Source organism: Bombus affinis, chromosome 10, assembly GCF_024516045.1.
Source record: "Bombus affinis isolate iyBomAffi1 chromosome 10, iyBomAffi1.2, whole genome shotgun sequence".
NCBI lineage: Eukaryota > Metazoa > Arthropoda > Insecta > Hymenoptera > Apidae > Bombus > Bombus affinis.
The window spans coordinates 4,617,606-4,630,724 of NC_066353.1; the positions used below are offsets into that span (position 1 = coordinate 4,617,606).

The window sequence follows — 13,119 nt, forward strand, 5'->3', positions numbered from 1 at the left end:
TTAATGGAATTCAATTGCATTGCGCCGTGTAAACATTAAGTTTCTTCCGCTTCGTTTTCAGTATAATTCCAATAATCGTGGAGTACGTAGAGAGAACGTGAAATTGAACGTTATACGGCTATGAACAAACTACACGAGTCGTACGCTGTGAACGCACGCAAAAGGGTACCTTGTGTTTCGCTTTGAAACTACTCGGCTTCTATATCTCAAACACGATGGTCTTGAAAATTATGCAAAAGCCGATTCTGAGAAACGCTTGATCTTTTCATTTATTTCATTATTAAATAACGAGAATAAGCTCTTTGATATGAAATACATAGATAATGAAAATTAATGAAATAAAACGAAGGAAAAGAAAACAGAGCACTGGATAATTTCCGACAAAATCGTTCAAAAATTTCTTAAATATTGAATACAATGTGAAACCATCGTTATTACACTGCATAATTTCAACTGCATGCTAAAGACTTTCTTCAAACGTTAAACATTTTTCTCTTGATTGAAACTAAAGCGAGATTTTTATCGAAACAATTCGTAGATTGAGACACGGCTAATATAATAAACAATATGATCACATAACGATGCAAATATGTATCATACGAATATAAATATATAGAAATATCTTCCTATGCGAAATCCACGAATATTTAATAATGCGGTTTTTTGATCATTACGAAGATTGGGAAAAGGAAAAAGATTGCGCGGAATGCAACGTAGAATCGCGACGAAATTTCGTAGAAGAAACAACTCGTACAGCTCGTATATAAGTTTTCCTTTGAAGTAGGTGACTCCTGAACGAACACGTTCCCTATCCGTGAGCAGTTTGCAGACAGTTTGTGAACTTGGACGGATACGGAGGGAGTTTTAGAGAAACGCGAGAGCTTAACGGACGGACGTGGCAGCCCTGCTGTTAAGCTAATCGTCACGATACCTTCTCACCTATATAATTCATATACCTCGCTCGAACGCTTCCATATAGCGCAAACTTCTTCGAGGAATCGAGAGAGGAAGTACATCGTTCGGAATAATTGGAAGATCGTTCACCAAAAGCCGAACGCTCCGCGAAATTTAATTTAGATTTTAGAAATTTAGATTTTAACGAACGACGACGAAAATTCATTTATGTACATCGAAATAGTATATACGAGTCGCAACGTATATACGACGACTTATGATTTTGGAAAAATAGTATCCGTTGGAAATATTGCAACAAGTAAAAGGTTTTAAAGCGTATTACTAATTGCACGTAAATTACTGTGAATTATTTTAATAATGGATTTTCATGACTCGCGAAATTACATGCGTGTCACGCCAATAACGAAAAAGAAGGGAGAAACAGAGAAGGAGAAAAGATGGGAAAGAGATAACGTACATATGTAACATGTTTTAATAAGAGCTTCCGTAAATTCGATATACGTGCTTCAAATTTTATCCCTTTCATCGATTCCGTTTCACCGCCGCACATCGTTCACTCTCCACGCATTTTTTGTTTTGTTCGATCGGTTCCGCCCTCTCGCGCGATATTTGTTTATTTCTTTTTTTCAAGCGATTCCCGTGTTTCGGATTACCTTTTACAGCGAACTGTTATTTATTAAAGCGATACGTCAGCCGGAATATATCGATCGATCGAACCCGACCGAGTATGCGTGTATTACCATCGAGAGAACGCTTCGATGAGAACAAAGAAATACGATCGAACGAAAACGGAAAAGAAGAAACGGGAGAGAAAAAAAGCAAGAAGAAATAAGATCGATAACAAAGGACAAGGAAGAAAAATGAATAAAAAGACGAGAGCAGAGAAGACATTGCAATCTATGAAGTCATTGGCATGATGAACGCATTACCTTCGTTTCAGTCAGTGACGTGTCACCCGTGGTAATAATTCCCAAAGGAAGGCACGAAGCTGAAAGAAAAGACAGACGGTCCTTCAGCACGGAGGAATTTAAAGAGGACCAGTAGAGGCGACGACGGGGTGACGAGACGACGGGTTAGAGAGAAACGTATTTGCATTTACATTGGCGCGCTCAAATCGTCGGAAAGAAGAGCGTGGAATAAAGGAAGCAACCAGGAACCAAGAAAAGAACTTTATCACGCCGTGAAATCGATTTTTAACCCTCGTCTCTTCTTCTCCCAATCTAGTCTATGTTACTAACGGAATCATCGCGAACAACGAACCAAGAGACTCTCTTAAATATTAAACGGAATTTTGTAGCGTTTCAAGTAGGTGTCATAGTTCCAACAGAACAAAACGAATCATACATAATTATAATAATATAAAAAAAAAATGTTGTGCGTCTATTATTTCCTTATAGAATGATATTTCCTGATATTTCCATCTTCGGATGTTTCGTTCGTCAAAACACGTATCCGCTGTAATTGTAACCTAAGGCTTTACAGCAACAAAAATGCTAATTCTATCTATGCCTCGAAACAGTGCCAGTTCAGATACAAGCCAGAAACAGCTGTCATAACAGAAACGAAACGGCAAAGAGAGTAAACAACGAGAACACGGAAAAGCAAGTGGAAAGGAAAAAAAGAGAAGGCAATCGTACTGGACCAGGGACGCGTTTAGAAAGCAACAAAACGGGGTAGCCCTTGGTACGACAACTTTTGCCATTATTGCGGAGTGTTGTCGTACGAACGAAGATGAAACCCGAGGAAACCGAGATGGAAAAGACGGATTCTGTTAGTAAGTTACGGATCCCTGGAAACACGGACAAAGAGAGATTCAGGCAGGTTACGAGGGTGGATAAAGCAAGGGCAAGACAAGAAAGATCGTAGAATTTAAGGGTTGCGGAGCATGCCACACGTGGAGGGAGTGGAGGGTGGAAAAACGACTAGCGAAATTAAAAGCGAAAGCAGAAGTTGGAACGCATCTGCTCTCTTCTTCTTCGCCTTTGCTTACATTTTCGTTACGTCCACCTTTCAGGTGGTCCGCTATCGGTCGTTAACCGTCGTTAAACGTTGATATTCTGTCGGGCGAGGGCACAACATGGTTAACCTGTTAATCGAGCAAACCATTTAATTGGTTGTACACGGTTGGTTAAGCGACGGCTACCTCTTCCCGAGAATACGAGGGAGAAAATTGAATTCGACCGAAGATCCTGTGGCTTTTACCGGAGAATTAAATTTTTTTCGCGATTGTAGTGACTCGCAGATGTACAACGTTTCAAGGGAATAAATAAATCGATATCTTACAACCAGACTCGTCCATAGAACTCCTATTAATTCGAGAAGAAAGTACTGGAAATCGCTGCTCGACCGTTGAAACAATAATTCTTCCTCGCACTTTTCTATCCTCTTTCGCTAGCTCGCGTACAGTCGTAATTTCACATCGCCGATTATATAACGGAGAAAATTCTCCAAACGGATGTCATTCTCGAGCTGCTTGCATAGAAAAGCCTGTAGCGATCGATCGTCGACTCTTGATCCCATTATCACACGACAATACGATTTCGCGCACGTTTGTATCTCATTAACCGAGAAAGAACGATAAAGTTAGATAACGTTTAACACTACACGACGGTCAGCGAAATGTTTAAGTAACCGACTTAACAACCTCTCTCTTTACTCTTTCTCTTCCATCTCTGTGCACGAAGCGAGATTAGCCCCGCTCACAGTGCTCCAACTTCCTACTGAATCGAGACGAATACAATGGCCGATACGATTATCTTCGCCTGTCACGCGGTACGAATCGCTGATAACTCTGTTATCAGCTCGTCCTCGCTTAATGGTTATCCTCGTCCCTTCTCTCTTTCTCTTCCACCTGATCCCTAAGCGAAACGTTAATGAGCGAATTCACGCTCGATTATTAAACCCCGTTTCCGGGGCGTATCACGTAGATAAACAGCCAAGCTTCCACGAACCTCGACGAAACTAATTAATCCAGGCAAATCGAGGCGAGAATATTTAGAAGATATTCGAGAAACACAAGTTATGGGTGAGCTAGTCGAATCGAATACGTTGCTCGCCGGTACAGAAATTATTACTTTCGCGAGCTTACACGCCACGTGTATTCTAATGACAGTTTGAAACTGTGCCAATGTTTACTACCATGACAGAATGTCAAATCAATTCACCGTGTATATATATATATATATATAGTTACAATTTTATAAAACGAATTTTTCTTGCATTCTTTTCATTACGTGAAAGATTCGAAAATTTGTAGAATATAGAGGTAAATGGATTGAATATCGAATAGATAGGAATATGTGGATGAAAAATCAAATAACGTAAAATAAGTTAAACGAAATACACGCACTGTACAAAAGAATTAGATCGCTAGTTAGTATAGTACTATGAATGGTTATGTTGCGTCAACCGAGCGAATAGAAGCGAAAATAGCATATATATTTGATAAATTGACACGAAATAAGTATGATGCTGATATGAAATTAATTTCGTTGAGAAATTAACTTCGCTAAAGAAAAGATAAAACAGTCGATTTCTATGACATTTATAAATCTATGAATCTATAAAATACTGTTAATCATCGTTATATTTATTTACGTCTTTTATAAACAAATACATTCGCTACAAATGTTGAGGGAAAGCATCGTTATAATAATGCTACAATAAAAATTAACTTCGAGGCAACCATTTAAAAAACATGTACAGACGCTTGGACTGAATATAAAAATCAAAATGTCACGTCATGCGATTCTCATAATTGTGTTGAACAACGGGCATACCACAAACTTATACAGCGCATCGAAACTTCAACGTATGTACCAGATACTACTCCATTAAACGACAAAGTTACCGTCACAGGTGATCCTTCGGCTATAACGTTCCGTAAACGTCAATCGTATTCAAATCCCGCAAACGCTGTTTCCGATCGATCTTCGAAAACTAAACTACCTCTCGGCCGTCGAACAATCCGCTAATTTCCGTGAGAACGATTCGTGATTCATCGGGATTGTGAGTGCGTTAGGCGGAATAATAGAAAACATACTAATAGAGCGAATAACAGTTCGTTAAGCCAATTGCATGCGAATAGAAAAGAATAGTGGAGCGAAGGTGAAGGGAACAGGGACAGGGACGAAAAAAGGGAAATGGGTGGAGGGACGATGAAAAGCAAGCAAGAAAAAAAGAGGAATGTCCGCTCAAAGGACCCGATCGTGTGGCAAGGACTGCTCGTTAAACTGGAAAACAAACTACAGGCCGGTCAGGACGAAGTTAGAGCGGCCAGAAAAACCGAAACGATACTATGCACCGGTCTTTTATTTTGTCTCTCGCAAGCTTCGACTCACGATACGATATCGATACATCGTAACTTTGTATTACTTTATAAAGCGGCTTTAATTAGGACGAGGAGTTTGAAGATGTCGCGACACGATTAATTAAATTTAGAAGGAGGACTCTGATTTTATGTTAATTGCCTGTCAGCGTACTAGCAAATTTTATTAATACGCTATTATGTACATTAGTATTCAGATTTCTACCTTACAGTGAATTATGCCCTTTATTCTTATAAATAATCCAAATTCTGATTTTCAATGGTTAACAAGATTCGTTTAAAGCTTGGAGCAATTTATTCCATGTCCTTCATTCAAGACGGTCGTTAAACCAATAAACCCAACGACCGGTTTATTCGCGCGATTATTATAGAATTCGAGAAAGATTTCACGGCACAAAGTCGCGACGAGTCGTGGCGGCGTGTTGAAATATCTCTTAATTCCAACAAATCGTTCCTCCGCAGAGCCGAGTGTGAATATGGACGAGAAAACGAAAAGGGAGAGCACGAAGCCGCTAAGATGGGCTGAGATAGTGTGGAATAGAATGGAATCGGTGCCGACTCCATGTAGGAATAACCTTATTTACCGAAGGACCCCACGATTATAATACCCTCTTTCTCTTCGGTCCACGTTCGCCTCTCTCGTCCTTACTCCTGTCTACTTCTCTTCCCTTCTTAAGCGTAGTGATAAATCGTGGTAGTATCACAGACGTATAAACAAATCTTACTGCTTTCTCTATCTCCTTTGTCGGTGCCTCTTCCTACCGAATACTTTCGTCGCTTTACTTGCCCGAATTCGTGTGTACGTAATTCGAACAGCACCGAAATCGACCGATCAATCTCTCATGGTTATGCATCGATCGATTTGCTCGTGACAGGAGAGAAGGGAAAGTTTTTGCGCGAAATGCATCAGTCAGACTTTCACACTGTAATTTCGTGATTACAAGCATTGACATTGGGAAAGCATTGCTTTTGAAGCACCAGCAAGGCGTTACCTTTTCGACGAAAAGGAACAAGAATAATCTACCTTTCTGTAGAACTCTCGAGAGATTAAGGGAAATTACGTATCGATGATCGATAATACTATCGTGCGTTTAAAATAGCGCTCGATATTCTTATTTTTAAAGTAACAGTGCTACTCAAGAGGAAATCCATAACGCGATACGATCGAAAGGGAGCAAAAAGAATTTGAGATTGCTGTAATATATGCAAACGCGTTACGAGGTCGGATGAGAAAACACAGTTTCTAATTACGTAAAGCGTAGTAAAACCGATCGGGAACATAACACATACTCACACGTGCCAGCCTGACAACGAAATCATAAATTGAAATTAGTTTCCTGGAATATAATTTTCCACGAATGAAGCACGGGAGAAGCCCGACGATTTTTCCGGGGCTGGGCAGCTCCGCTGGGTTTTCCACGGTCGACGAATCCTTTATTGCGATGGTTTGTCCTACCGTCTTCTATCCAAACCGCTGACCCTTCTCTTTACCACCCTTGGAATCGTCCGAAAACTGGGATTATAGCACCGGAAATATCAATAGTCCCTCTCCCTTATTCTTTTCCGAATTGTATTTCTCTTTTTCCTAAGGGTTAGAGCCTTCGACTTAGGCAATTATGTTCGTTACGAATTCCCCAAATCGTGCCAATTAACGGCAAGAAATACATAACAAGTAGTGGATTACTACTGCTGGAAACAGCGTTCAATTAATGTCAGTTTTTTTCTTTCTTCGAAAATGAAGTCTACCTTTGTTAATTTTCTGATTTTTATGTCACTTAGTAGATAAAAGGAAGTATTTCGACATAAAATAATCGAAGAAAGGAGTAATCTGATACATTCAGAGGTTATATTACCGTTCGATAAAAAAAACAAGAAATGTAATTTATCATACCTTTATCATATCTTTCATCTGTCGCCTTCGTATTCATATAGCTAATCCGACTGAAAGAGATTCGAAGAATGTAAGTCTAATATTTTTCGTACTTCGAAAAGGAAGTTCAAGGTTAGATAGAAAATACTGTATACAAAGTTCCATAACGAGACTGTGACTAATTATAGCGATACTCTATATACACAAACGATATGAGTCACACGGTAAGATCTCAATCTATCAGGCATGACGAACGATTTATGAAAAAGCAAATATGCTTGGAAGAAAATATCGGGAATCTCTTGGACAATGGATATAATCAATCACGGACGCTCCAAGGCATAGGTCATTTTGGGACTACGTACATCTCGTAAAAGAGTTATCAGCTATTGTCAACAGAGCAAACGAAAAATTTCAGTGGCAACAAACGTTGGGTCTTCGAAATTTCTCGACAAAACGGAACTGTCATTCATTGTTCCATTTTCCACCCGCATCATCGACACTTCGGATGTGCGCTTATCTATTTCGTGTCGCTATCTAATCATCCGTTCTGCCGATCCTTTACCCAAACACTTTTCAATACACTCGATAAAGGCTCACGGTTCACGGTAAATATGTATATTCGACGGGAGGGAAGCAACAAGACCTCGTTTCCCGTTCGCTCTCGTCACGGCTACCCGTCACGTGAGGCGAAAGACGCTCACAGAACCATTTTTCACGGACATTCTCCGACGATAGACTGCGAATGCATAACGGAGCTAATAGCGAACTAAGCATTGTTCATCGTCCAGCATTCAAACATCCACCCTCTGTCGAGAGAATTCGCGCGACAAACTCTAACTTTCCAATTTTCTTTTAATTTTACTTTCACCCATAAGAGTCAAGTTTCGATATGGCCTTATAAATTTTGTCTTGATAGATATAAAAAGCGATATAATGTCACGCAAGATTAGCGAAAAAGCGTTATACGTACAGGTGTTGCCAAAAACGATATGACAAAATTTTTACGAATTTCCCAATGTTTGTGAATACGTATAGTGATGTTTTATTGTTTTCCTCGGATTTATAGGTATAACTTGAAATGAATAAAGTATTCGAAAGGAAAATACCTCAGGGGATTTCAAATGCGAAGAAGAAGCGAGAAGAATGGCCGAGTTAAAGGAATACAAATTCCTCTACTAGAATTTAACTTCACTCATAGTGTCCTCAAATTAAAGATATTATCAGCTATACCATTCTTCTTTTGACTCGCTCGTACATTTACATAACCTTACGTTCTAAGATTTCCTTCTATTCAAAGCTCAAAAGTTATGATACGAGAATGAAGTCGGTCCAACAAGGTCCATGAACCCAAGAAACATTCACCTGTACAATACTCGTCCCTTACGGGTAAACAATTTCTCTGCTCGATATCGACCTTTTTCACAGAAAATAACACAAATACTTGCGCAGTTCGTGTTAAAACGAAATACATACCTGTCCGTACCTGTACGTTATTACGCATCTACACGAGCATACACACTAAGAAGAGGAAGTCGCGCGTATGCAGTTCCGTTCCTACTACAAATCTAGTAGTTCGATGTCTCCATCTCTGCGACGTTCTATTTCGTCGTGCTCATTTTATTTCACCATTATGTTCTATCCTTCGAAACTGATAGCGAGACGCGCACGAGCTTATATTCCCCGGCATAACGTTCACTCCGAGAGAGGAAGAGAGAGAGGGGAGAAGGGGAGGGAGGGGGCGAGAGAGAGAGAGAGAGAGAAACGATTCACCGAGGAACGTCTGTTACGGTGTTCGCGCAAATTTGCATGAATAGCGTTCATGCAAAGAGAGAAGGAGAAGAGAAGAGAGAAGGAAAGACAGAGAGAAAGACGGAGAACGCGCGGAGAGAAACAGTTAATGGATTGACACGGTGGATCGCAATTAAGTTAACGGTTGAACGCAATTCCTGGATTATTTCTGGTGGTTCGAATACATTATAAATATCGGAATATGAATTCTGTTAATGAGGACTGACGCGGTGTGTAACGCGCAAGCTCGTCGTGTTTAACGCCAGCTATTCGGCCGGAGATTAAGCGACACGAATACGTTATCTCGTATAAGCTGGGCGTTAACAATTCATTTTACCTAGCTAAACGAGGATCTTTGTTACGAAACCTCCGATTAAAAATCAAGCAAATTTCGATTGTATTTCCGTTAAATAGATTATGAAAGTAATTTGCGAAAGTAATTCATCGAATTGGCACGTCGAAATAACTTAAAATTATCATCTCCCGTTATTTCAACTTAATTTAATATTGTTTTAGCAAATTTTCAATTGCAAAGTAGAGAATTACACCTGCGGATAAATTTCGTTTCATTCTTCGACGATTCTTACTTATTTCATTTGCAATACAATGACTAGATAACAAATGGTTGTAGCTGTTACGTAATTCTAGAACGAAAGCTGCGGTATTTGAAAGCCAAAACCTGTCCGAATTATTTAAGACAACGTAATAACAAATGCTCGAAGATGAAACAACGTTACAACCGATTGTTCGGTTGTATCGTTGTACATCGAACAATCGGATCGATGGGTCAATAAATTCACCCTCGGTTTTCTCCCCGGTCGTTTCAGGCGTTTCATGAAAAACACGAAACGAATCTTCCCAGATTGGATCCGTTCACTCGAGTTCCTTCTTTTAAGAAACTCTCCCCACCCACGGGGCATTGCCGTACTGGCGTATCCCCTAGTTGGGCTTTTCTTACCCGACTTTCGCGTAATAACCGGAAGCGAGAAGCGAGGGCAAAGTGGATCGCATCATAAATCTGCTCTACGCTTAACAATGGAGAGCCTTCGTCTCTCGTAAGTACGATCAAAAGAAGTTTCGCAGAACTGGCTATCATTATGATAATCCGTCTACTATCCCATAAAGGTTATAAAAAATGAATCGCATACTGTATTTTCAACCTCGACACTTCTCCTTTTGTTCCGTCGTCTGGACGTTCCGCAACGCTCAAACGTTGCTACGTACGTTTATGATATCGCTCTCAACCTTATGTAAATGGGGCGAGACGAGTTAAGTTGTCACTCGAATAACAATTTCCTTGTTTCAGTCTTTCAAACACCAAACTGATTTTATTACGTAAATATATACACGATTAATATTTGATTCTCAAGAAACGAATGACTTACTTGCATCCATCGCAAGCAAATAACTGAAGTAATGGTAAATTATAAATAAGTTGCTGTGATTAAAGAACGGCCTGCTTAACAACTTAACGACGCGCTTCACTTTGTGCCGTGTAACGTCGCTATATCCTCGTGTGCTTTCGTCTAGAATGAGAAAGTGTATAGGTGAACGTTTAAAATCGTGGGCGTCGGAATCGACGATCGTATCACGATCGACTCGGGAACGGACTCATATATGCGTGTTTCTCGCATTTTACCGGAAAGTAAACCAGCGGATATCGCTTCCCGTCTCCATCCGCTTTCATGTTTTCATTTCCGTTATATTTACAATAATGAAAAAGCGTGCAACGGTGAGGAGGGTCGGAGATGTTCTAGAAATTTTAAGGAATATCACGTCGTTCTTTACAAGGCGTTCAGGTTGCCCCGTGAATCACCCGAAAAGTCGAGGCTATTTTTCAAAGCGAGCGCAGGGGACACGACCGTCTCGAAAAACGAGTCGCTCGAATGCTTCGTTCCCAGAAGAATTCCGAAAGAACGGCAACGATAAACGTGCGACACTCGACGATTTTTTAACGCAGCAGATATGAAAAATGCGAACGCAGGAATTCCTAGTGCGACGTATTATCTTTTACGAGTATTTTATATAGGAAATGCGCGCGCGCACGTTTAATTAAAAACATATTTCGCGATAGGAGGGTACCGCTTCTCCTGTATTAATTTGAATTTTAAAAAACTTCTCTCTACCTGCATCGAAGAGAAAATACTTACGGTTGAAACAGTCCACAATGGCTCCGAGCGAATTAGTTGGATTCATTTACGCCGAACCGATCAAGGTAACCCTCGACAACCTGACAGTTACTCAAGGTTAATGGATACGACAAAGAAGAGCCGCTCCAGCGATCTTCATGGAACGTTTCGACAACACCACTGTAACACGTATTATTCAATATATCTACCATCGGCCGCTCCTTCGATCGAACTTTTGATACGTGCAAGGACATTCCATCGTTTCTCTTCTGTTCGCAATTTTCTTTGTGCATCATAACCCTTTTTTTCGATTATACAGGCGAGCAAAGGTAGAAATGATAAATGAAGTATTATTGAGATCGAATCTTAATTTGAAAGAGATCGAAACTAATTTATTACAATTTTACTCTAAGAAAAGCGAGTTTTCTATTTGACTGAACGATGATCGGAATTAAATACAATGGACACCTTTTCGCTACAATATGAAAATTAACACGGAGAATATTCTTTTCCTACATTCTTCGTTTTTTACAAAGCAAACACGAACGACCACTTTCCTCTTTCATGCACATGAATTTATAAGCATCTGAAATGCGGTGCGCGCGTTTCTATGCAAAAAAGAAGTTGCTAGAAGAATGAAGATATACGTTCTGGTATGAACGTATATACATTTGGAAAAAGGATCTTTGGCCGCGTGTTCAGCATTACTTGAGCTAAGCCGACGAGATTTATGCAATAAGCTGGAAGATGACGTCGTCAGAGAAACGCTTATCCTCAAAATCGATATAGCATTTTCTATCCACATTTTCACACATCTGCTTTTTGACAAATGTTTTCTTCCGAAGAACGAATCGATTTTATCCCAAACAAATATACTTTACATTCCCGTTATTCCTAGTAAAATTTGCTTAGTAAAAAGCGTCAGGATAATGAGTTGGTTCATCGACGATCCAAGAAATTTTACTCCTGAATTTCTTTCCTTCGAATTTTTATCTTTATCGAGAAAAGTTTGAAATATTTAAATTGACAAATCATTATACAATAGAATAAAAAAACATCAATAACTCTGGAACACAGTAACAAGATTGTCCTTAGACATAAACGACCCAATTTGTCTACGACCTACGGAAGAATATATTTGCCTGATTTGGGCTAAAATTAAAAGAAATTACTTCACCTCGAGTGATACGAGTGACGAACATAACATGACTGAAATTGGAAATTTTCTGAAAAGCCCGTCAGACGCTTTCAGGGGAAAATATTCACCGTCATAAGGAAACACCATTAACGTTTGCCATTTCGGTCACGATTTTTTCTTCGTAGGTATTTTACGAGGACACTAATACCGCGCAAGGAACCATTCCGTTGTGTGAACGTGTACGTATAATAAAAGATTACAAAAATCAACGTATACATTCGAGAAACCCGGTTTTCTTTGTGTATGAAAAGAGCAAAGGGAGAAAGAAGGAGACCAGGGAAATTCTCCAGACGCCAGAAAAATGTCCTCACAGTCTGCAAGCAGGTGTTGAGAATATGACCTGCGCTCGTCTTTTCAAACAAATCTTCGATGCACATCCTACACCTTCTACAAGTGTGTCCGTGTGTGTACGTGTGAATGTGTTCGTGGCCATGTTACAATTGTTCGTATCCTGTCGGAACGGATTTAATACTGCGGTATTTTCTGTCAAATGTTTCACAGTGTGCAGTATGTGGAGACTTTTCGTCGAACGACAAAGAAATTTGGAGCAACACGAGTCACCAATTGTTTCCAGCGGAACAATCGCCCGGTACAGACGCGCAGTTGCTCCTTTCTTCTCTTCCATTGAGAAATTAATCACGGGGTACGCGATAAAAATGCAAGGTTAACGTCATTCGTGTATGTGATAGATAAGAAACATACGGCTCGTTTCAATCACATGCACACAAACGCGACGTCGTCGCTAGAAACCAGCTTAATTATGACCATAACATCTCGTTCATTCGTGCTTGCGACGTTCATTCTTCTTATTCTGTTTGTTATTATGTTACATATTCTATTCTTGATCCCATAGACTAATTCTTATTCTACGAAATTCAAATGGTTTAAA

At 39.8% G+C, this 13,119-nt stretch overlaps 1 protein-coding gene across 4 annotated transcripts in view; it reads right to left on the bottom strand.

Annotated features, from left to right (window-relative positions):
* Positions 1 to 13,119, bottom strand: part of LOC126921455 (mucin-5AC-like) — a 331,161-nt gene that overhangs the window by 313,322 nt on the left and 4,720 nt on the right. The window contains exon 2 of one of the 4 annotated variants that reach the window (XM_050733058.1): positions 1,845 to 1,903. The exons of the other annotated variants lie outside the window; for them this stretch is intronic. The gene's annotated coding sequence lies outside the window, so the exon portion shown is untranslated. The remainder of the gene's footprint in view (positions 1 to 1,844; positions 1,904 to 13,119) is intronic. 4 annotated transcript variants of the gene reach the window in all.